The sequence below is a fragment of the Nerophis ophidion genome, linkage group LG05, assembly GCF_033978795.1.
Source record: "Nerophis ophidion isolate RoL-2023_Sa linkage group LG05, RoL_Noph_v1.0, whole genome shotgun sequence".
NCBI classification, from domain to species: domain Eukaryota; kingdom Metazoa; phylum Chordata; class Actinopteri; order Syngnathiformes; family Syngnathidae; genus Nerophis; species Nerophis ophidion.
In genome coordinates, this window is record NC_084615.1 from 1,427,022 (window position 1) to 1,453,583 (window position 26,562).

A 26,562-nucleotide genomic window follows, 5' to 3' on the forward strand; every position below is an offset into this window, starting at 1 on the left:
TTGGGATTAAATTCCTTCGGAGCATGGGTGTCCGGGAGGTAATATCACCAGGTCGACTGCCTGGCAACTGCAAGCTTAAATAATACCAACCTGATTAGTGACGGGGTGCGCGAGTGCAAAACGTGAGACGGGTGAAACTAATGAGTAGTGACGGAGATAGATATCTACATTTATCTATATTTAAGAGTTATTTCTTTCTATAGTCATATTTGAAATAGCTAATGTTTTCCATTTGTACTCTTTCTATTTTATAAACTCATGTCCATGGTACACTGCAAGTTAACCTTGGCTTTAGGAATGTGAGGAGTAGCAATACACCCTTCTTATCTCATCCTGTGCACAGCTAACGGGGACAATAGACATGTGTATTCGTTCCGGAGGGTGGGGGCGAGGTACATGTTGAAAAAGACAGCGCTTCCGTAAGTTCAACTAGGCTATGCGATTTGAATGTGTTGTTTTTAGGTTGGTCTCTCCAAAGCTTTGGAATAAATTGCAAAATACCTATTCTGTTCTGGGTGATCATTCAAACTCAGTTTAAGTGTCATCAAAAGAACTTGGGATTGACCAGCAACTTAACATCTGGCCCTAACGCAACAGTAGTCATGGAAACAAAACAAGCAACAGTGCACAACCACGAAGTAAAACAGCACATGGCCAAACAAAAACATTATAAACAGACATGACAGTAAAGTTCAAATTTGAACGACAATAAAAAGGAAATCTGAATCTAACTAAGTCTAAGTCTTGTGCCTGCCGGGACTTCTTGGTCCACACCACTACCATTTCAAAAGCAAGAGTAAACAAGATTGTGAACAAAACAGCTCTGATATCTTGGCATACACGCTCACGTTGGAACAAAGTCTAATATCCAGGCCACGTTGGTTCCCAAAACGTGCTGGTCTTCTGACCTTCTCCACAAGAGCGCTGCAGAAAAACCCCACAACGAGCTGTGTTCTGCTCAGCGAGAGCAGATCGACAGGCGCGAATAGACTTGGCTCGTTCACACAGCTCCCCTCGCTTTTCACTGTAGCCTGTTGTCACTCGCCTCTGGTCCGGCGCCAGTCGCCTACTTGGCAGGGAGAGGTGGCGCACAAAGCAAATGGCAGAACTGGTAAATAATGCTGATAGACTGCGATAGAGAGAGAAGCGGCGTCCTTATTCAACCATCCACTTTACTGCTGCCGTCGTTTGTCATAATCGCCTTGAAAAGCAAGCGGGGGGGGGGGGGGGGGGGGGGGTTGGATCTACTTATCGAGACTTTGTGTTATCTTACATGGCGTCGGCCAGCTTATGAACAATGGATTGCTCTCGGGCGACGCTTCGCCATAGCAGCCAGGACTGCAGGAGGAGATCATTTGCAGCGAAAGCCGAATGCTAACAATCCCGCCGAGCCAAGCGGAGAAAGGTTGACACTAAGGGGAAGCACTCATGTGCGCAAGTCACCGCAGTCGCCGCCATTAGAAAAGGAGAAAAAAAAAATGGTGTGAGAGAAACCACTTAGGTGGACTTCAAACCAGAAAAAAACACAGCGTTGTGTTTCTGACGCCCAATGCGGTTGGCATTTGTCAATCAAGTCGATCACGAATGACAACAAAATGTGGCGCGAGTGCTCCTGTTGTAGAAAAGAACTTGGACACATTGGCAGATCCTTGCATTGACATCTTAACCTTAAAAATAGAACACTGGGGTCCAAACATGTGATGTACGTAACTTAAGTTCTCCCCTTTTTGGCAGTTATGTTTTCTGTAATGAGATTTATTTTCCGGAAAATAAGACGCACTTAAAATCCTTTCATTTTCTGCACCTAAACATTTTGCTTTTACTTCCCGACCTCGAAGCAATTTTATTTGGTACATTGTGTAATGATGAGTGTGACCAGTAGATGGCAGTCAAACATAAGAGATACATGTAAACTGCACTATGTTGGCAAAATGACTCAAGTAAACAACACCAACATTTTATATCCATCCAACCATTTTCTACCGCTTATTACCTTTTGGGGTCGCGGGGGGGCGCTGGCGCCTATCTCAGCTACAATCGGGCGGAAGGCGGGGTACACCCTGGACAAGTCGCCACCTCATCACAGGGCCAACACAGATAGACAGACAACATTCACACTCACATACTAGGGCCAATTTTAGTGCCCATTGAAAATTTTGAACATTACACACGGCGCTCCAAATTTTAACACACTATATAAACTAGTTCCCTTATTGTCTTTTATTACATACCGTAATTTCCGGACTGTAAAGCACACTTAAAATAATTTTTTTCCGTCCTCAAAATTTGACAGTGCGCCTTATAACCCGGTGCGCCTTATGTACGGAATAATTCTGGTTTTGCTTACCGACCTCGAAACAATTTTAATTTGGTACATTGTGTAATGATAAGTGTGACCAGTAGATGGCAGTCAAACATAAGAGATACGTGTAAACTGCACTATGTTGGCAATATGACTCAAGTAAACAACACCAACATTTTATACGTTCCATTGAAAATATAGAACATTACACACGGCGCTCCAAATTTTAACACACTATATAAACTAGTTCCCTTATTGTCTTTCATTACATACCGTATTTTCCGGACTGTAAAGCGCACTTAAAATCTTTTTTTTCCGTCCTCAAAATTTGACAGTGCGCCTTATAACCCGGTGCGCCTAATGTACGGAATAATTCTGGTTTTGCTTACCGACCTCGAAACAATTTTAATTTGGTACATTGTGTAATGATAAGTGTGACCAGTAGATGGCAGTCAAACATAAGAGATATGTGTAAACTGCACTATGTTGGCAATATGACTCAAGTAAACAACACCAACATTTTATACATTCCATTGAAAATATAGAACATTACACACGGCGCTCCAAATTTTAACACACTATATAAACTAGTTCCCTTATTGTCTTTTATTACATACTGTATTTTCCGGACTGTAAAGCGCACTTAAAATCTTTTTTTTTCGTCCTCAAAATTTGACAGTGCGCCTTATATCCTGGTGCGCCTTATGTATGGAATAATTCTGGTTTTGCTTACCGACCTCGAAGCTATTTTATTTAGTACATGGTGTAATGATAGGTGTGACCAGTAGATGGCAGTCAAACATAAGAGATATGTGTATACTGCAATATGAAGGCAATATGACTCAAGTAAATAACACCAACATTTTATATGTTCCATTGAAAATATAGAACATTACACACAGGGCTCCAAAAATATATCAAAATGTTTTAGTACGACTTTGGGAAGCTACGAAGCCACACCGCTTGATGGATTGTACTGTGCTTCAACATACCTATATTTATTAACTGCACATTTTTCTATGTATTTTTACTTCAAAGTGCTATTAACCAAGCGTTTAACAAGGATGAAATTTCAACACACTATACAAACTAGTACCTTTATCGTGTTTTATTACATACCGTATTTTCCGGACTATCAGGCGCACTGAGAATCATTTTATTTCTTCCTCAAAACTCAACAGTGCGCCTTATAACCCGGTGCACCTAATGTACGGAATAATTCTGGTTTTGCTTACCGACCGCGAAGCAATTTTATTTAGTACACAGTGTAATGATAGGTGTGACCAGTAGATGGCAGTCAAATATAAGAGATACGTGTAGACTGCAATATGATGGCAAAATGACTCAAGTAAATAACGCCAACATTTTATACGTTCCATTGAATATTGAAAACAATACACAAGGCGCTCAAAAATCTACCAAAACGTTTTAGTATGACTTTGGTAAGCTATGAAGCCGAACCACTACATGTGCTTCAACATACGAGTATTATTATGGTGTGTGCATAAGGTAAGACATTATCTGGCGTTTTGTTTCGCGTTATGCAAAAGCAACTTTTCTTACCTTTTGGTACCTGCTGATCTGTATGTGGGATCTGCATAAATTCAGAAAAATTGTGCGCATACGCCTTTGTAGTCCGTGTTGACTCGATAGTCGATACACATATTTTTTTTTCTATCTTCTTGTTATGGGACATTCATCTTCCGCTGTTGCCATTTCTAATATAAAGTAGTGTAAAGTTCTTACTTATATCTGTCAGTAAACTCACCGTGAAAGCGCTAAAACATACCGGTGTAGTGAGTTTACATTATTCACCGAAGAAACTTTAGTTATTAGAGAGTTCCGGTCGAACGTTTTTTCACGGGACACATTTTCGGCCCTGTTGTTGTTTCCGGATGAGGAGACGTAGCTCCGTTATTGATTGAAGTAAAGTCTGAATGTCATCAAAACAGTTAGCGCCATCTTTTGACACTTCTTCCACTTCCGTCCTTGCACGCTACACCGCTACAACAAAGACGACGGAGCAAAGACGCTGCCGAAAGTGAGCCACGTAAATAAGACCGCCCACAAAACGGCGCATCCTGAAGCGACTGTCAGAAAGCGGCTTGAAGAAGATCTGTAAAACATAATTTATGCAACATTTTGACCAAAGAACTACCATTACATGTTATGTAGACCACAAGGAAGTGTTTTACATTCATACAAAAATAAACAAATGACTCCTTTAATGCGCCCTATAATCCGGTGCACTTTATATATGAAAAAGGAATTGAAAACAGACCATTAATCAGCAGTGCGCCTTATAATCCGGTGCACCCAATGGTCCGGAAAATACGGTAACAAAGGTGTAGCTTGTCAGATGCAGTCAGTAGTCATTTTTTCAACTTCTTTAATATTACAGTAAGGAAGGGATTTCTACAGCCCTATTCCTGGGTGGATCTCACGTGAGAAAAAGGTGAGGGGTTAATCATTTCGCAATGTAGTCTGCTGAAAATGAAGGAAAGTGCCACTCTACATAGTAGCTGACGCTATGGTCCACATTGGTATTAGGCTATTCAACACTCTACCACCATCTGGCAGCTAAAGTGGATGGTACACATCCTCAATTTGTCACGCTTCATGTGTCAGGTGAACTGTGACGAATGGGCCATATGAATCCTCTTCCGACTGTACGAGTATTGTTTCTCAAGGTTACATTTCAGGTCCTCTCTTTTTTATCATTTTGACCATTCAACTGGTTTAAAAACTATAGCTTTTAGTTTAGCCTTTATGCTCCGGATGTGAAAATATTACATTTTTAATTAATTTGCAGAAATGATTTCAACACAACCAGCACCAACTAACAACAATAAACGAGGGTCTATTGTTACTTTGTGGTCACACTGCTGCCAAATGGTGCTCTCACGGATTCAGAAGAAACAAGCAGGAAGCGGCAGGAGCAGAGTGCAGGTGAGAATCTATTTCAATTCCAGCAGGCTAAACATACAAAAAGAACAGCAGGTTGCCTGGAGGCCTTGAGAATGTCGCTAGTGGTAAACGCAAAAGGTATTCAGCGTGAAAACAAAGAAAACGCAACTGTCACGTGAGGTGCATGTTGATCCGGTGACTAAGGCAGGTTGACCAAAAAAATAGAAAAGGGAGTGATTATCTAAGGCAGGGGTGTCAAACGTACAGCGAACAGGTTTTATCCGGCCCGCGGGATGAGTTTGCCAAGTATAAAAAAAGAGCCAACATTTTTTAATGAAAGGAAATGCTGTTCTAAATGTGTCCACTAGATGTCGCAATAGCAATTCTTTGTATCTTTGTAGATGACGCTACATATGTAAACAAAAATAAACCACATGATGTTAGTGCGTGCACCAGTCAAGGAAAATGAGCAAACTACATAAATAACATCCTGTAATTTGATTTTGATATTGTTTTTTATCTTCATTGATTGAAAATGAACATCAATGAGTTGACTGATCAACATTTTCATATCATTTATTCAGAAAGTATAAATAACGACAAATAGAGATAGAATACTATCAACAGCAACAAACATTATTTCAGAATGTCCATCCATCCATTTTCTACCGCTTATTCCTTTTTGGGGTCGCCTATCTCAGCTACAATCGGGCGTAAGGCGGGGTACACCCTGGACAAGTCGCCACCTCACCGCAGATTTTCAGAATGTGCTTGTTCTATTTTTAAACAAAGAAAACAATCTGAAGTATTCTTTATTTTTTAGTTATCGTGTCGTGATTTTACCAGTCCGGCCCACTTGGGAGTAGATTTTTTTTTCTGCATGGCCCCCGATTTAAAATGAGTTCGACACCCCTGATCTAAGGAGGCGGGTGGGACCACTAATCATAAACTGAAACCAGGTGTGTACATTTGGTGCCCGAGGCCAAAAAAACAAGTAAACAGGGGAAGGATGAGGTGGCGACTTGTCCAGGGTGTACCCCGCCTCCCGCCCGATTGTAGCTGAGATAGGCGCCAGCGCCCCTCGCCACCCGAAAAGGGAATAAGCGGTAGAAAATGGATGGATGGATGGACCCAGGACATCGGCATTTACTGCGTTACTCTTGGCGACCAGAGGTAGATTTGGCTATGGAAGAGTCTGCGTTAAAAACACAACCAACAAAATACACTTCAATAATAAAGAGCAGTATTATTAATATTTTACAAGATATGTAAATATTTGAATTATTTCAAATAATCTTTTATTACATAAGGTGGTGTGCCTTGAGGGCCAGCAAGACCTTCTTTGCTGGCCTAACATAACCAGAAATCATGATCATATTCAAAGATAAAAATCATTTTAAATTTACTTTCCCAAAATCTTCTTCTTCTTCCGCTTATTCGAGGTCGGGTCGCGGGGGCAACAGCCTAAGCAGGGAAACCCAGACTTCCCTTTCCCCAGCCACTTTGTCTAGCTCTTCCCGGGGGATCCCGAGGCGTTCCCAGGCCAGCCGGGAGACATAGTCTTCCCAACGTGTCCTGGGTCTTCCCCGTGGCCTCCTACCGGTTGGACGTGCCCTAAACACCTCCCTAGGGAGGCGTTCGGGTGGCATCCTGACCAGATGCCCGAACCACCTCATCTGGCTCCTCTCCATGTGGAGGAGCAGCGGCTTTACTTTGAGTTCCTCCCGGATGGCAGAGCTTCTCACCCTATCTCTAAGGGAGAGACCTGGAAACTCATTTGGGCCGCTTGTACCCGTGATCTTATCCTTTCGGTCTTAACCCAAAGGACATGACCATAGGTGAGGATGGGAACGTAGATCGACCGGTAAATTGAGAGCTTTGTCTTCCGGCTCAGCTCCTTCTTCACCACAACGGATCGGTACAACGTCCACATTACTGAAGACGCCGCACCGATCCGCCTGTCGATCTCACGATCCACTCTTCCCTCACTCGTGAACAAGACTCCTAGGTACTTGAACTCCTCCACTTGGGGCAGGGTCTCCTCCCCAACCCGGAGATGGCACTCCACCCTTTTCCGGGCGAGAAAACTTTCCCAAAATATCTAAAAATATTCATATTGTCTTCATGTCATATTATGCTCCTTCCAGTGCTATTGTTTATAGGTTAGAGTTTCTATCCAATCAAAATTCAGCTAGCTTATATTGCCATGCCCGGGACCTTCAGAATCAACAATGCGGGCATCTTGGCATTGTAAGTGAATGGGCACATACAGTTGATAGACAGTTGCAATAGCCAATCAGATCACGAGTTGTTGTCAGTAAGGTCTTCACGTTGAACGTGACGTTTACGCGTCCTGTGATTGGATACTCATCTGGACCTTTAGCGGTTTAATTTGAGAACACATAGAGTTGATAGACAGTTGCGATAGCCAATCAGATCACAATTTGTTGACGGTAGCCTATCTTAGTTGCCTGATATTAACGAGACTGGGATTGGATACTCAATAGTCATTCCAAAGTGAGTATCCGATCACATGTTTTAATGTAGCTGGAAGCAGGAAGTGTTGCGTCGAAGCCGGGAAAACAAAACGCTGATGAGGTGGCAATAATACAGTATATTTGAAAATACATTTTCAAGAAGGATATTTGAAGAGAAACTACAGTGGGGCAAAAAAGATTGTGCAAGTTCTGCCACTTCAAATGATGACAGAGGTCTGTCATTTTCAACATAGGTACACTTCAACTGGGAGAGACAGAATGTGAAGGAAAAAAATCCAGGAATTCACATTGTAGGAATTTTAAAGAATGTATTCGTAAATTATGGTATTTGGTCAACCATTCAAAGCTTTCACTGATGGAAGGAGGTTTTGGTTCCAAATCTCACGATACATGGCCCCATTCATTCTTTCCTTAACATGGATCAATCGTCCTGTCCCCTTTGGAGAAAAACAGCCCCAAAGCATGATGTTTCCACCCCCATGCTTCACAGTAGGTATGGTGTTCTTGGGATGCAACTCAGTATTCTTCTTCCTCCAAACACGACCAGTTGAGTTTATACCAAAAAGTTCTATTTTGGTTCCATCTGACCACATGACATTCTCCCAATCCTCTGCTGTATCATCCATGTATCCATTTTGGTATCAACTCAACTGGTGGTGTTTGGAGGAAGAAGAATACTGAGTTGCATCCCAAGAACACCATACCTACTGTGAAGCATGGGGGTGGAAACATCATGCTTTGGGGCTGTTTTTCTGCTAAGGGGACAGGACGATTGATCCGTGTTAAGGAAAGAACGAACGGGGCCATGTATCCTGAGATTTTGAGCCAAAACCTCCTTTGAATGGTTGACCAAATACTTATTTTCCACCATCATTTACAAATAAATTATTCAAAATTCCTACACTGTGAATTCCTGGATTCTTTTTTCACATTCTGTCTCTCCCAGTTGAAGTGTACCTATGATGAAAATGACAGACCTCTGTCATCATTTGAAGTGGGAGAACTTGCACAATCGCTGGCTGACTAAATACTTTTTTGCCCCACTGTATTGATAGTTTATAAAAAAAAAAGGACTAACATTTTTTGCTGACGTTAAAACATATCGTTGTAATCATAGTAGTATCGACTATATACGCTATTGTACTTGGTATCATTACAGTGGATGTCAGGTGTAGATCCACCCATGGTATTTGTTTACATTCAGGAGTGCTGGATTGCCGTTAGCGGTTAGCTATTTTTTTTCCTCCTACAGTGTGTGTTTAGCTATTCCTCGTCCTGCAGGGATGATACTTGTAAAAAACTCACTTTATTCGTCGCCATGGAGGCGAGGATTAGTGATTCAGAAGTAGTTAAAACACTGCAGACTGCGGATGAGGGCGTTTCAGTGTTATAACTCCACCTTTATTGTTACGTTTTTAGACCAAAATGCGTCCGTTCTCCCTTTTCTGTCTACACACTGTGTCTACTTGGAAGTACACCGTGATTGTGCGCTGCCGAACATGCTCCTCTGCTCGTAAAACCAGGAATGTCATGAGGTGACGACGCACCGTCACGCCAGTTAAAAAAAATATGTCGAACTGGTACTTTTCAAACAGAGTATAGTACCGTTTTTGATTCATTTGTACAGCGATACTATACCAGTACCTGTATACTGTATAACCCTATATTGTATGCAATGTCCTGATCAAATGAAGCAGTTCAACAAAGAAAATATGATGGAAATGTTTACTAAGGACATGGATGTCAGCACTCTGTCTTGCCATGATCATATCACCTGTACTGCACCACGCCACTAAAGACCAGAGCCTTGCACAGTTCCAGTTTGACACATTTAATAATCAGGAGATTAATTAACAAAGATTGTCTACCCACGAAGCAGGAGTTAGTGTCGAAGTAGATAACGACCGAGTGTTTTTCATTTCGAATTTTGATGGCAGCAGATTGCTGACTTTAACACTTCTATCTGTAAATCCTGCACTTTTTTTATATACAAAGTGTGTGCTTCTAAAACAGGGGTGTTTGAACTCATTTTAGCTCAGGGGCCGCATGGAGGAAAATCTGTGCACGCTATTAAAATCATGGCATAACCACAACACCAGGGGGAGCTCCACAAACCACGTTAAACCCAGATTTCTATCTAACAAAGGTCTTAACTCATTCTCTTTCTATGCCACATCAATGTGGAATGCACTCCCAACAGGTATAAAAGTAAGTGCATCTCTATATTCCTTCAAAAGCGCTCTAAAACAACACCTCCAGGCAACTTCAACACTTTACTAATACCCTCCTCCATTCACATCCCATCTCCCCGGATTATAAACAACTCAAATGTACTTCTAATGTATATACTTGTTCTTATGCTATGTGAACTCACTATGTTCTCTGCTGGCTGTACATATCCTACTAAATAAGACCTACACTGTTTCAATGTCCACATTTCTCTGTTGATGCAATTGTTGATGACTGAAGTACTGATATCAACCAAAGCTCCTCATCCCACCCCCCGGATTGTAAATAATGTAAATAATTCAATGTATATACTATGATGATTAACTTGTGTGATGACTGTATTATGTTGATAGTATATATTTGTACCATGAATTGATTAACGTGGACCCCGACTTAAACAAGTTGAAAAAGTTATTGGGGTGTTACCATTTAGTGGTCAATTGTACGGAATATGTACTGAACTGTGCAATCTACTAATAAAAGTATCAATCGATCAACAATGGCATTAAAACAAAAAGATAAAGACAACTTCAGATTTTTTTCTTTGTCTTGCTTAAGCCAAAAGTAGAACAAACACATTCTGAAAGTATTCCAATGAACATTTAGACAAAAATACCGGCAGCGGTAAAGTATAGATCCATGAAGTAAAGAAGAAAGTGAATGAATGATTATAACTGAATACATTTACCGTATTTTTCGGAGTATAAGTCGCGCCGGAGTATAAGTCGCACCTGCCGAAAATGCATATAAAGAAGGAAAAAAAAAACATATATAAGTCGCATGTTTGGGGGAAATTCATTTGATAAAATCCAACACCAAGAATAGACATTTGAAAGGCAATTTAAAATAAATAAAGAATAGTGAAGAACAGGCTGAATAAGTGTAGGTTATATGAGGCATAAATAAGCAACTGCTATGTTAACCTAACATATTATGGTAAGACTCATTCAAATAACTATAACATATAGAACATGCTATACCTTTACCAAACTATCGGTCATTCGTAATCCATAAATCCGCTGAAATCTTCTTCCTCGATGTCGCTTCTAAACAACTCTGCCAACTCCAAAGGTATGCGCCGCTTCCTTTTGTCCTTTTCTGCTGCATATTTCACTACATCCAGCTTGTAATCTGCACTACATGATTTCCTTTTCAACGCCATTTTTGTTCAGCCCTTCTCAGTTTTTATAAGTTACCGCCAACGATGAAATGATCCATTTTAATAGCTACGGCAGTAGCATATAGCATGTAGCAGTTAGCGTTCCATGACCCACAATGCACTTCTGCCATGACCCCCCCCCCCCGCTGAATTAATATTGGTTGACGTGTGTGTGACGATTGCTGACATTTTCTTCGTCTCTTCCGCGAATGAGATAAATTATATTATTTGATATTTTAGGGTAATGTGTTAATAATTTCACACATAAGTTGCTCCAGAGTATATGTCGCACCCCCGGCCAAACTATGAAAAAAAACTGTGACATATAGTCCGAAAAATACGGTACATATGCATAAAAATGTGTTTTCTTTTTCAATGAAAAACGTTTATGACAACCTTTTTCCAAAACACAATATATAATGTGAGATATAACAGGATAATGCATACATTTATCATTTGTTTTCAAAACGGTTACAAAAATGTGGGACCCCCAAAATTTTACTGTGGGACCTCATTTTTATGACTTGATGATTTTGAAAATTCCTGGTGCCAACACTGATGGAGTATTGGTGTGTGCAAAACAGCAGCAGGCGGCTGTGGCCTGCGGGCCGGTTCTGATACTAAGCAAATATGAAAATATCTGTTGCGTTTTGGACGCATATTGATGAGCGAAATGTCACCCCAGGATGCTACAGGACTTTGGACCAGGCAGGATAGAAGGTAGGAACTTGTTTAATATAAAAATGACAAAATAACACTTGACAAAAATCAAAGAAAAGGCATGCCTTCGCACAGGAAGCGAAATGCTAATATTAGCAAAAGTCGAGTTCAGAAGTGCAAAGTGGCGCGTGCCGAGCGGACAAAAGCTAAGATGTGACTTAGCAAGGTAATACAAAAGCCGAATAACCAACACAACTGTTGCATAGTGCAAACAAAACATCCAGACTGAACTCAGGTAGCAGGCAGGCTTAAATACTAACACAATAATCCAAAACAGGTGTGCGTCGGGCGCCAGTGTAGGTGAAACAAATAAGGTCGCCATGGTGATGAATATAAACAAGGAAGTGCGCACGACGACTCAGGGAACGGAAGAGTCCAAAAATAATAGGAAAACACACAAAAAGGACTCAAACATAGGCTAGAGATGTGATCCGGGAACCGGATCACAACAATATCAGAACTATTCAGTGGCCTAGTGGTTATCGTGTACTGCCTGAGATCGGTAGGTCGTGAATTCAAACCCCGGCCAAGTCATACCAAAGACTATAAAGTGGGACCCATTACCCTGCTTGGCACTCGGCATCAAGGGTTGGAATTGGGGATTTAATCAGCAAAATGAGTCCACCGCTGCTGCTCACTGCTCCCCTCACCTCTTAGGGGGTGGAACAAAATGAGAGGTTCTTTAACTTTTAACTTTGTCATCCCGACCATAGATAATTCAATGTTTATCAATCAATGTTTATTTATTTTATTTATTTATAATTCATTCTTGGGCCGGATCTGGCCCTCGGGCCTTGATTTTTACACATAGGTTCTAGAACAGGGGTCTCAGACAAACAGCCCGCGAGATGTTATTCTGCGGCCCCCACCTTAATATGAAAGTTTAATGTTAGTGCGGCCCGCGAGTTTTATATGAATGGCGCTTGACAGCGTTGTGTACGGAGCCGACGGAATCTACCAATCACGGTGTAGTATATGGCTCTCGAGGGCCGAACATTGATATCATTTGCAGGATGCAAGCAGAGAAACGTTTTTGCCGCTTTTCCACTAGACCTACATGCGCTCTTCCTCCCAAGCGCCGCTGTAAACAGTCCGGACCGGGAGACGAACGGTCCGAAAGCTTCCGTAGCACTCCGCCGAAGGACCGAGCAACAATACAAAACTGTGGTTGCACTGGACCCCAGCGCTGATACTCCGACAGAGAGTCGCTGGGCGTTAGTCGTGATGTTAGCCCGTTCGGGGCTAATTATAAACTCCACGGCGAGCCCCCCTCTCCCAAACCCCCTTCTGTTGGCTCCAGACGGAGACCATATTTGTTATTTGGGTCCAAAATGGCTCTTTCAACATTCTGGGTTGCCTACCCCTGCATTAGTGGAAAAGCGGGAAATAAGTGAAAGCGACAGAAACGTTGCCATGGAGACGAGGGTTTTCTTACGTGCCTGGCTGCAGTCACACCGCGACACTTGTCCGTCAGTAATAATAGTCCCCGATGACCTGGACCAATTGTTATTTTTTTATTGTTTAATTTGCATTGCCTCACGTTACTTTTGATTTTTTTTTTGTGTTGAAAATTTAAAAAAAGACATTTAAAAAAAATGTTTTAAGAATTTTTTTCTTGCGGACCTGCCTCACCCAGACTCGGCATCCAGTGGCCCCCCGGGAAAATGGAGTTTGAGACCCCTGTTCTAGAAGATATAAGCTGCTATACTCCAAAGTTTCCAACTTTCAGGCAAAGCTTCCAGGAATATATCAGTAATTTTCCACCTGCGAGTAGCCTTTGTCATCCAGACAACGCCTGTAAATCCAGCCTGATTCCACTGGAAAGACAACCTTGTGAGAGTAAAGGTAGTCTGGGTGAACTCATCCCCAAAAAACCAATACCATCTTTTCTGAAGACAAGACTGGGAGGAGGCAGATAAAAAATAAATACATTTAAAAAAAAAAAATTACCTTTCTTAAACGCTGCTTAAAGCATGATGAAAGCCGTGGAATCCGGCCCGGCTTCCTGTGTGCGCAGAATCAAAGGAGCCGGCCGCCACTAAAAGCATGGCCTTCCCAGTCCACGGTGAGAGCAGCTGCCGTCTGAGACAAGAAAAACATGCAGAAGGGAGAAATGAATTTGTGTTGTTTTGAACTCCGCGGGAGCTTAAAAGATGCATTTTATAATGCCTCCTATTAAACGCTAAACAAAAGGGCAAAAACTGTCAACCACGCTCCGGCCGTCGGTCTTCTGTAGAACAAACTGAACAAAGCTTACAAGCCCCGTTTCCATATGAGTTGGGAAATTGTGTTAGATGTAAATATAAACAGAATACAATGATTTGCAAATCCTTTTCAAGCCATATTCAGTTGAATATGCTACAAAGACAACATATTTGATGTTCAAACTCATAAACTTTATTTTTTTTTGCATATAATAATTAACTTAGAATTTCATGGCTGCAATACGTGCCACAGTAATTGGGAAAGGGCATGTTCACCACTGTGTTACATCACCTTTTCTTTTAACAACACTCAATAAACGTTTGGGAACTGAGGAAACTAATTGTTGAAGCTTTGAAAGTGGAATTCTTTCCCATTCTTGTTTTATGTAGAGCTTCAGTCCTTCAACAATCTCCGCTGTCGTATTTTACGCTTCATAATGCGCCACACATTTTCCATGGGAGACAGGTCTGGACTGCAGGTGGGCCAGGAAAGTACCCGCAGTCTTTTACTACACTTGTCTTGCTGAAATAAGCAGGGGCGTCCATGATAACGTTGCTTGGATGACAACATATGTTAGTCCGAAACCTGTATGGACCTTTCAGCATTAATGGTGCCTTCACAGATGTGTAAGTTACCCATGCCTTGGGCACTAATACACCCCCATACCATCACACATGCTGGCTTTTCAACTTTGCGCCTATAACAATCTGAATTGTTATTTTCCTCTTTGTTCTGGAGGACACCTCGTCCTCTGTTTCTAAATATAATTTGAAATATGGACTCGTCAGACCACAGAACACCTTTCCACTTTGCATCAGTCCATCTTAGGTGAGCTCGGGCCCAGCCAAGCCGGCGGCGTTTCAGAATATTGTTGATAAATGGGTTTGGCTTTGCATAGCAGAGTTTTAACTTGCACTTACAGATGTAGCGACCAACTGTAGTTACTGACAGTGGTTTTATGAAGTGTTCCTGAGCCCATGTGGTGATATCCTTTACACACCGATGTCGGTTTTTGGTGCAGTATCGCCTGAGGAATCAAAGGTCCGTAATATCATCGCTTACGTGCAGTGATTTCTCCAGATTCTCTGAACTTTTTGATGATTTTACGGACCATAGATGGTAAAATCCCTAAATTCCTTGCAATACCTCGTTAAGAAATGTTGTTCTAAAACTGTTTGCTTACAAAGTGGTGACCCTCGCCCCATCCTTTCTTGTGAAAGACTAAACATTTTTTGGGAAGCTGTTTTTATACCCAATCATGGCACCCACCTGTTCCCAATTAGCCTGCACACCTGTGGGATGTTCCATATAAGTGTTTGATGAGCATTCCTCAACTTTATTAGAATTTATTGCCACCTTTCCCAACTTCTTTGTCATGTGTTGCTGGCATCAAATTCTAAAGTTAATGATTATTTGCAAAAAAAACAAAGTTTATCAGTTTGAACATGAAATATGTTGTCTTTGTAGCATATTCAACTGAATATGGCTTGAAAATGATTTGCAAATCATTGTATTCTGTTTATATTTACATCTAACACAATTTCCCAACTCATATGGAAACGGGGTTTGTAAAACCACAGAAAAACGACATACTGTATACGACTACCTAATATAATTCAAACATTTTGTTTACGATACAATGATCTGCTCTTACTTTGACGTTGAATTTCATATGTGGAATATAATAATGCCATATATTGTAATACCGTATTAAAATGTTGTCTCGCCCCCCAGCATGTGGTAGGCGTCAATATTGACGTCTGACATTAAGAATTCCAAGTTGTCTGAAGAGCACAGGTCGCATCATTAGGAATGGAATGGTGTATATCATAGGTGTCAAACTCTGGCCCCCATGTAATTTCATTTGGCCCTTGAGGCAATATCAAATTAACATAAGAGCTACCATTAGAGTTACCATGAATTGATTAACGTGGACCCCGACTTAAACAAGTTGAAAAACTTATTGGGGTGTTACCATTTAGTGGTCAATTGTACGGAATATGTACTGTACTGTGCAATCTACTAATACAAGTATCAATCAATCAATCAATCAAAGCTGGCCCGCCGGTGTTATACAGCAGTGCCGCTGTAACACCGCATTCACCGAATTTCATTGCCCCTCCCGGTGCAACCATTTTCCCGAATTCCACCCGGACAACAATATTGGGGGTGTGCCTTTAGCGTCCCCTACAACCTGTCGTCAAGTCTGTTTTTCCTCCTCACAAACAGCGTGCCGGCCCAGTCACGTAATATAAATGTGTGGCTTCTACACACATGTATGTAAAAGCAAGGCATACTTGATCAACAGCCATACAGGTCACACTGAGGGTGGCCGTATAAACAACTTTAACACTGTTACAAATATGCGCCACATTGTGAACCCACACCAAACAAGAATGGCCAACACATTTCGGGAGAACATCTGCACCGTAACACAACAGAACAAATACCCAGAATCCCTTGTAGCACTAACTCTTCCGGACCACTACAATATACACCCCCCTACTCCCGCCCACCTGAGCCCCGACATTAACTGAGCAGTAAACAGGCCGGAATGGTTGATTTATTCATTGTTATTTTATTTTCAAATGTATTAGCCTGTGGAAAAAGTTAATGGTGATATTTACCTCAAAAGGCTGCAAATACAAAAGAGGCATTACATTTTTATTTAAATTTGATTTGATATGCCATTGATAATTTTCAATCAATCAATCAATCAATGTTTACTTATATAGCCCTAAATCACTAGTGTCTCAAAGGGCTGCACAAACCACCACGACATCCTCGGTAGGCCCACATAAGGGCAAGGAAAAACTCACACCCAGTGGGACGTCGGTGACAATGATGACTATGAGAACCTTGGAGAGGAGGAAAGCAATGGATGTCGAGCGGGTCTAACATGATACTGTGAAAGTTCAATCCATAATGGATCCAACACAGTCGCAAGAGTCCAGTCCAAAGCGGATCCAACACAGCAGCGAGAGTCCCGTTCACAGCGGAGCCAGCAGGAAACCATCCCAAGCGGAGGCGGATCAGCAGCGCAGAGATGTCCCCAGCCGATACACAGGCAAGCAGTACATGGCCATCGGATCGGACCGGACCCCCTCCACAGGGGAGAGTGGGACATAGAATTTTTTAAATTATTATTGTTATTATTATTTGAAACTCAATTTTACATGTCACTATAAAGTTATATAAGCCTTGCTTGTTCAATATTCAATGCAAAACTTGTTTGAGTCCCTATTAAAAGGTTCATTTGTTCAACCTTGGCCCGCGGCTTTGTTCCGTTTTAAATATCGGCCCACTCTGTATTTGAGTTGGACACACCTGGTGTGTATGGTTTATTGGTTAACAGTACTGGAATGACACAATTATTGTATTCACCATGTTTACTCTTATACGATGCTTGATTATTGGCTTTATTTTAACCCAAAAAATCTTAAGGTACATTAAACATATGTTTGTTATTGCAAGGTTGTCCTTAAATAAAATAGTGAACATACTAGACAACTTGTCTTTTAGTAGTAAGTCAGCAAATCACGGCTCCTAATTAGTCTGCTGACATATGCAATAACATATTGTGTCATTTTCCATTCTATTATTGTGTCAAAATTATAAAGGATAAGCTGTAAAAATGTATTATTAATCTACTTGTTCATTTACTGTTAATATGTTCTTACTTTCTCTTTCAACATAAATAAATAAATGGGTTGTACTTGTATAGCGTTTTTCTACCTTCAAGGTACTCAAAGCGCTTTGACACTACTTCCACATTCACACACACATTCACACACTGATGGAGGGAGCTGCCATGCAAGGCACTAACCAGCATCCATCAGGAGCAAGGGTGAAGTGTCTTGCTCAAGGACACAACGGACGTGACGAGGTTGGTACTAGGTGGGGATTGAACCAGGGACCACTCTACCACTGCGCCACGCCGTCCCCAATGATCTATCTACACTTCTGCTAAAATGTAATAATCACTCATCCTTCTGTTCTTTGGATACTTCACATAAGTTTTGGATGAAGTACCGATCCCATACCAAGTAGTTACAGCATGGGTGTCAAACTCTGGCCCGCCGTCCCTTGAGGTAATATCAAATTAAGGTTAGAGCTGGCCCGCCGGTATCATACAGGTGCCGCTGTAACACCGCATTTGCCAACCCTCACCATTTACCCGAGAGACTTCCGAATTTCACTGCCCCTCCCGAAAATCTCCCGGGGCAACAATTCTTCCGAATTTCTCCCAATTTCCACGATATTGGGGGCGTCCTCTACAACCTGTCGTCACGTCCGCTTTTCCGCCATACAAACAACGTGCCGGCCCAGTCACATAATATCTGTGGCTTTAACACACACGAATGAATGCCATGCATACTTGGTCAACAGCCATACAGGTGTTGCACCTTTCCTGCTTCCGGCGCCTAGACCGTAGTCAAGGAGTAGGGCTGGGCGTATCGATACCAAGTATCGATACTTGGTGAGTATCGGTATCGTATCGATACTGGCGTGATGGTATCGATATTTCACCAAATTAAGCGAATCACTCATATTTAAAAAAAAAAGTGAGCGCAGCGCTCCTCACCACTACATCCCTCCTCCCTAGTGATGGGTCGTGAACGAGATTTAAAAACACTTAAAAATTCATCTTCAAGCGAAAAATAAAATAAAATAAATACAATTAACATGACGCTTGGTGCGTTGGCGCACACACATCAGTAGAATTGGTTCACTCGGACACACACACACACACACACACACACACACACACACACATCAGTGGAATTGGTTCACTCGGACACACACACACACACACACACACACACACACACACACACACACACACACATCAGTAGAATTGGTTCACTCGGACACACACACACACACACACACACACACACACACACACACACACACACACACACACACACACACACATCAGTAGAATTGGTTCACTCGGACACACACACACACACACACACACACACACACACACACACACACACACACACACACACACACACACACATCAGTAGAATTGGTTCACTCGGACACACACACACACACACACACACACACACACACACACACACACACACACACACACACACACACACATCAGTAGAATTGGTTCACTCGGACACACACACACACACACACACACACACACACAGTAGAATTGGTTCACTCGGACACACACACACACACACACACACACACACACACACATCAGTAGAATTGGTTCACTCGGACACACACACACACACACACACACACACACACACACATCAGTAGAATTGGTTCACTCGGACACACACACACACACACACACACACACACACACACACATCAGTAGAATTGGTTCGCTCGGACACACACACACACACACACACACACACACACACACACACACATCAGTAGAATTGGTTCACTCGGACACACACACACACACACACACACACACACACACACACACACACACACACACACACATCAGTAGAATTGGTTCACTCGGACACACACACACACACACACACACACACACACACACACACACACACGCGCGTGTGTTTCCAGTGCGACTTAATGTCTTGGTTGTAAACTGTAAAGTATTTTATTGGACTAAAATAACGATAATAATTTCTCAGTTCTTTTGTTTTGTGTTCATGTTTACAACTGTTTAATAACTAGTGTTTTCTTTTGTACTTCAGTTCTTGTGTGTTGTGAGGCGACTAACCAAGTTCAGTATTTGTTTTCACCTTATTTGCATTACTTACTTTATTGTCATTGATATTATTACTTTTTTATTTGAATTTCTCAGTTCTTTTGTTCTGTGTTCATGTTTACAACTTTGTTCAATAACTAGAGTTTTGTTATTTGCCTTAAATGTTTGTGTGTTTGAGGCCACAAGCCAGGTTCAGTAGTTGTTTGCACCTTATTTGCATTACTTTATTGCTATCGATATTACTTTTGTAATACATATTTTATTTGTTGTATTATTATCATAATCAATTAATAAAGGCAAAAGTACAAATTTGTTTTTCAAAAGTATCGATACCCCGAAGTCCCCCCACCATCAGATGACGTCACTTCCGGTATCGGCGATACTGGCCGGTATCGTATGTGATCGGTATCGATACCCAAATGTGTGATATCGCCCACCCCTATCAAGGAGCGCAGGGGAGATACTTCTCCAGGGGCAACACCCTTTAATAGTGGCTCTTCACAGTTCTGGACTCTCTGAGGATAATGACGAGTCCAGTTTTTAGTTGCAAACTCGTGGCTCCCTTTATTTTGGTCTCACTCCACCGTCAAAATCCCCCCCACACACAAACACGGGGACGGCGTGGCGCAGTGGGAGAGTGGTCGTGCGCAACCCGAGGGTCCCTGGTTCAAATCCCACCTAGTACCAACCTGGTCACGTCCGTTGTGTCCTGAGCAAGACACTTCACCCTTGCTCCTGATGGGTGCTGGTTGGCGCCTTGCATGGCAGCTCCCTCCATCAGTGTGTGAATGTGTGTGTGAATGTGGAAGTAGTGTCAAAGCGCTTTGAGTACCTTGAAGGTAGAAAAGCGCTATACAAGTACAACCCATTTATCATTTATAACACTAGCCACTCCCCCGCCCTCAGCGACCGCTCTCTCTCTTCGCTCGCCCACACACACACATACTCTACTCTCGTAACACAGGTCACGCTGAGGGTGGCCGTATAAACGACGTTAACACTGTTACAAATATGCGCCACGCTGTGAAGCCGCACCAAACAAGAATGACAAACACGTTTCGGGAGAACATCTGCACCGTAACACACGTAATACCCAGAACCCCTGGGATTCTGGGTATTACGTGTGTTACACAAAGCAAACTATAACCTGCTTCCCGAGAATATACAACAATTCTTCTCAACAAAAGAAGAGAAATATAATCTTAGAGAAAAAATGTAATTGAAAACATTTGTATGCACGTACAACACTTAAGACCTTCAGTATATCAGTATGTGGGATTAAAATATGGAATGGATTAAGCAAAGCAATCAAACAATGTACTAATATGATCCACTTCAAGAAACTCTTCAAACTGGAAGTGTTTACAAAGTACAAAAAAGAAGAACTATGATAAACATTCTGATTTTACTCACCCATTCATTCTCAAAATAATCTGACTTATCTCATCGTATGGAATGAAACTTGCTTCACCAATTATTTATTTGTTTATTCATTTTTATCGTGATTACTTATAACTTAAGGAGTATACATTGTGAATACATTGAGAACAGGAAGTGAACAAAAGTTTTAGCAAGTGTTATGTACAAGAAAAGAGGTAGGATTAAATAAACTCTGCTTCTTCCTCCTCCTTTTCAAACATGTTGAAAAGATAAACTGGAAATTGTGATGTATCATGTTGTATGCTTGTATGTTCCAAATCAACTCAAACTCAAATCCCTTGCAGCACTAACTCTTCCTGGACGCCACAATATACCACCAAACCCGGCCCCTTCAATTTTTATTGAAATTTTATTTGATATGCCATTGATATTTTTCAATTATTATTGATAGGATTGATTGGCAACACTAAATGGTCCCTAGTGTGTGAATGTTGTCTGTCTATCTGTGTTGGCCCTGTGGTGAGGTGGCGACTTGTCCAGGGTGTACCCCACCTTCCGCCCGAATGCAGCTGAGGTTGGCTCCAGCAACCCCAGAAGGGACAAGCGGTAGAAAATGGATGGATGGATCATTTGAAACTCGACTTTGCGTGAAGTGAAGTGAAGTGAATTATATTTATATAGCGCTTTTCTCAAGTGACTCAAAGCACTTTACATATCCATCCATTTTGTACCGCTTATTCCCTTTTGGGGTCGCGGGGGGCGCTGGCGCCTATCTCAGCTACAATCGGGCGGAAGGCGGGGTACACCCTGGACAAGTCGCCACCTCATCGCAGGGCCAACGCAGATAGACAGACAACATTCACACACTAGGGACCATTTAGTGTTGCCAATCAACCTATCCCCAGGTGCATGTCTTTGGAGGTGGGAGGGGCCTATTCCCAGGTGCATTTGTTTGGAGGTGGGAGGGGCCTATCCCCAGGTGCATGTCTTTGGACGTGGGAGGGGCCTATCCCCAGGTGCATGTCTTTGGAGGTGGGAGGGTCCTATCCCCAGGTGCATGTCTTTGGAGGTGGGAGGGGCCTATCCCCAGGTGCATGTCTTTGGAAGTGGGAGGGGCCTATCCCCAGGTGCATGTCTTTGGAGGTGGGAGGGGCCTATCACCAGGTGCATGTCTTTGGAAGTGGGAGGAAGCCGGAGTACCCGGAGGGAACCCACGCAGTCACGGGGAGAACATGCAAACTCCACACAGAAAGATCCCGAGCCTGGATTTGAACCCAGGACTGCAGGACCTTCGTATTGTGAGGCAGACGCACTAACCCCTCTGCCACCGTGAAGTGAAACCCAATATCTAAGTTACATTTAAACCAGTGTGGGTGGCACTGGGAGCAGGTGGGTAAAGTGTCTTGCCCAAGGACACAACGGCAGTGACTAGGATGGCACAAGCGGGAATCGAACCCGCAACCCTCAAGTTGCTGGCACGGCCGCTCTACCAACCGAGCGTGTCACTATAAAGTTATATAAGCCTTGCTTGTTCAATATTCAATGCAAAACTTGTTTGGATCCCTCTTAAAAGGTTCATTTGTTTGAAATGTTGGCCCAGTCTGTATTTGAGTTACAGGATCATACATTTGTCATATTTTAAGTCCTCATGTGACCTATTTCCTGGGTTTATGAATATTATATACATTTAAAAGAAAAAAGATTTTGTGATGATTAAAAAATATTGATGTAAACATAGTAGTATCGGCTAGATACGCTCTTGGACTTGGTATCATTACAGTGGATGTCCGGTGTAGATCCACCCATGGCGTTTGTTTACATTGTGACTCCAGAGACTCCCGAAATTCAGCGCCTCTCCCGGGACAAATTTTCTCCCGAAACATTTCATCCAGTCCGTACAAACCCTGAATAAAAAAATTCCTCAAAAATCAGTGCAAAGAATTACCATTTATTCAGGATGGCCTAAGTTTAGAATGAACAAATGAAATAAAAGTAAACAAAATCCTCTCTGGACTATCAAACTCACCATCTAGAGCAGGGGTGGGGAACCTATGTCTCGCGAGCCAGATGTGGCTCTTTTGATGACTGCACTTAACACAATAAGTCATGAATAATTCCACTTGTAATCACAGTGTTCAAAATAACGTTAGAAATATAAATATGCATCCATCCTTTTTTCTACCGCACCTGTTCAAGAAGTTGCCTTACAGGTAAGAAATAATTGATTTATTATTGGTTAGTGTAGGGCTAGCCCTCTTTGGGGTTCTTCAACAAGGCCCAGGTGGGCCTTTTACACACCTGTCGCTGATTTCCAGGCCGGTCCTGGCAACACCCCGCTTCGCTGCAGACCCGCAGGCCACGCCCCCTCCTAAATTAGCTTCAGAATAACAACGTTATTACAAAGAATAAGAGACCTATTGTACTCTAGAAATGTTGGTCTTCATTAAAAATGCACACTTTTAGTTGTGTTCAGTGCTAAAAATACGTAAATACATTTGAAAATATTTGGCTTCTTGGCTCTCTCAGCCAAAAAGGTTCCCGACCCCTGATCTAGAGATATATACGGTTTGGACACTTTCTTCCTTAAAACGTATAAAGATAGTCTTATTGCTCCTATAACAAAATTGATAAATAAATCAATAACAGAAAACACTTTCCCTACGATGTTTTGTCTTACATTAAAGCAGGAGTCACCAACCTTTTTGAAACCAAGAGCTTCTTCTTGGCTACTGATTAATGCCAAGGGCTACCAGTTTGATACACACTTCAATAAATTGCCAGAAAAGGCCAATTCGCTGAATTTACCTTTAACTCTATGTTATCATTAATAATTATTGATATTTATTTTTGTGGAAACACTGATCATCTTAATGATTTCTCAAAATAAATATATATGTTTGATGACATGTTTTAAATAGGTTGAATAGGTTTAAGTCTCACCTTAAAGCTCATCTGTATACTCTAGCCTTTAAATAGACCTCCTTTTTAGACCAGTTGATCTGCCGCTTCTTTTCTTTCTCCTATGTCCCCCCTCCCTGGTCCGATGACCATGGATGAAGTACTGGCTGTCCAGAGTCGAGACCCAGGATGGACCGCTCGCCTGTATCGGTTGGGGACATCTCTACGCTGCTGATCCGCCTCCGCTTGAGATGGTTTCCTGTGGACGGGACTCTCACTGCTGACTTGGAGCCACTATGGATTGAACTTTCACAGTATCATGTTAGACCCGCTCGACATCCATTGCTTTCGGTCCCCTAGAGGGGGGGGGGTTGCCCACATCTGAGGTCCTCTCCAAGGTTTCTCATAGTCAGCATTGTCACTGGCGTCCCACTGGATGTGAATTCTCCCTGCCCACTGGGTGTGAGTTTTCCTTGCCCTTTTGTGGGTTCTTCCGAGGATGTTGTAGTCGTAATGATTTGTGCAGTCCTTTGAGACATTTGTGATTTGGGGCTATATAAATAAACATTGATTGATTGATTGATTCAAAACCAATCTGCACTTTGTTAGAATATATAACAAATTGGACCAGGCTGTATTTCTAACAAAGACAAATCATTATTTCTTCTAGATTTTCCGGAACAAAATTCTTAAAGGAAATTTAAAAGACTTTGAAGTAAGATTTAAATGTGATTCTACATATTTTCTAGATTTGCCCGAATATTTTGTTTTTATTTTAATCCTAATAAGTTTGAAGAAATATTTCACGAATATTCTTCGAATAAGAATTAAATTAAAATGTATTTATTATTCTTTACAATAACAAAAATAAATGTACTTGAACATTGATTTAAATTGTCAGGAAAGAAGAGGAAGGAATTTAAAAGGTAAAAAGGTATATGTGTTTAAAATTCCTAAAACCATTTTTAAGGTTGTATTTTTTCTCTAAAATTGTCTTTCTGAAAGTTGTAAGAAGCAAAGTAAAACAATAAATGAATTTATTTAAACAAGTGAAGACCAAGTCTTTAAAATATTTTCTTGGATTTTCAAATTCTATTTGAGTTTTGTCTCTCTTAGAATTAAAAATGTCGAGCAAAGCGAGACCAGCTTGCTAGTAAATAAATAAAATGTAAAAAATAGAGGCAGCTCACTGGTAAGTGCTGCTATTTTTAGAACAGGCCAGTATTGGTGACCCCTGCATTAAACATTAAGAAAACGGCAACAATGTATTTTGTAAACAAAGATAAAAGTCATCCTTTCCAAATATAAGTGTTAATAAGGAGATAATACAGAATGTTAGTGAATATCGTTACCTGGGTGTCATTTTAGTCCCAACACTTGGCTTTAAAAAACATAAACAGATGTGCCAGAGTCTTAAATACAACATAAAAACTTTCAAATGTATCAGGAATTCGTTAACGCTGCAGGCAGCTCAAACTTATTTTAATGCAATGATTATGTCTGGTTTTTATTATTGTATAACATGTTGGTCGCAGGCAAGAAAAATGACTCTGAGGCCATGGGAAACTTTGCACTAACAAGCGATCAAAATTCTTGACCGAAAACCAGAACACATCACTGTTTAGTTCTCCAAAAATATAGATTGTTAAACTTCGCTAATATTCAAAGATTAGCATCAACACGAATGGCCCATGGAATCCTAAATAACACTGCACCAGCGCCACTTAAGCACTTTGTCCAGTTGACATCTGCTGTGACAACTAGAAACACACGAGCCTCCACCAGGGGGCAGTGTAGCGTAAACAGATGGAAATCATCTTTTGCACAATCAGCCTTTTCATATAAAGCCATAAAGGAATGGAAATACCTCACAACCAACTTGAAAAGTTGAACAGATTACTCTTCATTTACAAACCCTGTTTCCATATGAGTTGGGAAATTGTGTTAGATGTAAATATAAACAGAATACAATGATTTGCAAATCCTTTTCAAGCCATATTCAGTTGAATATGCTACAAAGACAACATATTTGATGTTCAAACTCATAAACTTAACTTTAGAATTTGATGCCAGCAACACGTGACAAAGAAGTTGGGAAAGGTGGCAATAAATACTGATAAAGTTGAGGAATGCTCATCACACAATTATTGGGAACATCCCACAGGTGTGCAGGCTAATTGGGAACAGGTGGGTGCCATGATTGGCTATAAAAGCAGCTTCCATGAAGTGCTCAGTCTTTCACAAACAAGGACGGAGCGAGGGTCACCAATTTGTAAGCGAACAGTTTTAGAACATTTCTCAATGAGCTCTTGCAAGGAATTTAGGGATTTTACCATCTACAGTCCGTAAAATCATCAAAAGGTTCAGAGAATCTGGAGAAATCACTGCATGTAAGCGATGATATTACGGACCATTGATCCCTCAGGCGGTACTGCATCAAAAACCGACATCAGTGTATAAAGGATATCACCACATGGGCTCAGGAACACTTCATAAAACCACAGTCTGTATCTACAGTTGTTTGCTACATCTGTAAGTG

General features: G+C 41.5%; 1 protein-coding gene and 1 long non-coding RNA gene across 5 annotated transcripts in view; one reads left to right on the forward strand and one right to left on the reverse strand.

The window, feature by feature from the left end:
* nexmifb (neurite extension and migration factor b) overlaps positions 1-26,562 on the reverse strand; it is a 406,603-nt gene that overhangs the window by 162,688 nt on the left and 217,353 nt on the right. For 3 of the 4 annotated variants that reach the window (XM_061899677.1, XM_061899678.1, XM_061899680.1), the window contains one exon: positions 13,766-13,897. The exons of the other annotated variant lie outside the window; for it this stretch is intronic. The gene's annotated coding sequence lies outside the window, so the exon portion shown is untranslated. The remainder of the gene's footprint in view (positions 1-13,765; positions 13,898-26,562) is intronic. 4 annotated transcript variants of the gene reach the window in all.
* Positions 5,138-26,562, forward strand: part of LOC133552485 (uncharacterized) — a 70,974-nt gene continuing 49,549 nt past the window's right edge. Inside the window, exon 1 of the long non-coding RNA XR_009806723.1 lies at positions 5,138-5,251. This is a non-coding gene — a long non-coding RNA (uncharacterized LOC133552485). The remainder of the gene's footprint in view (positions 5,252-26,562) is intronic.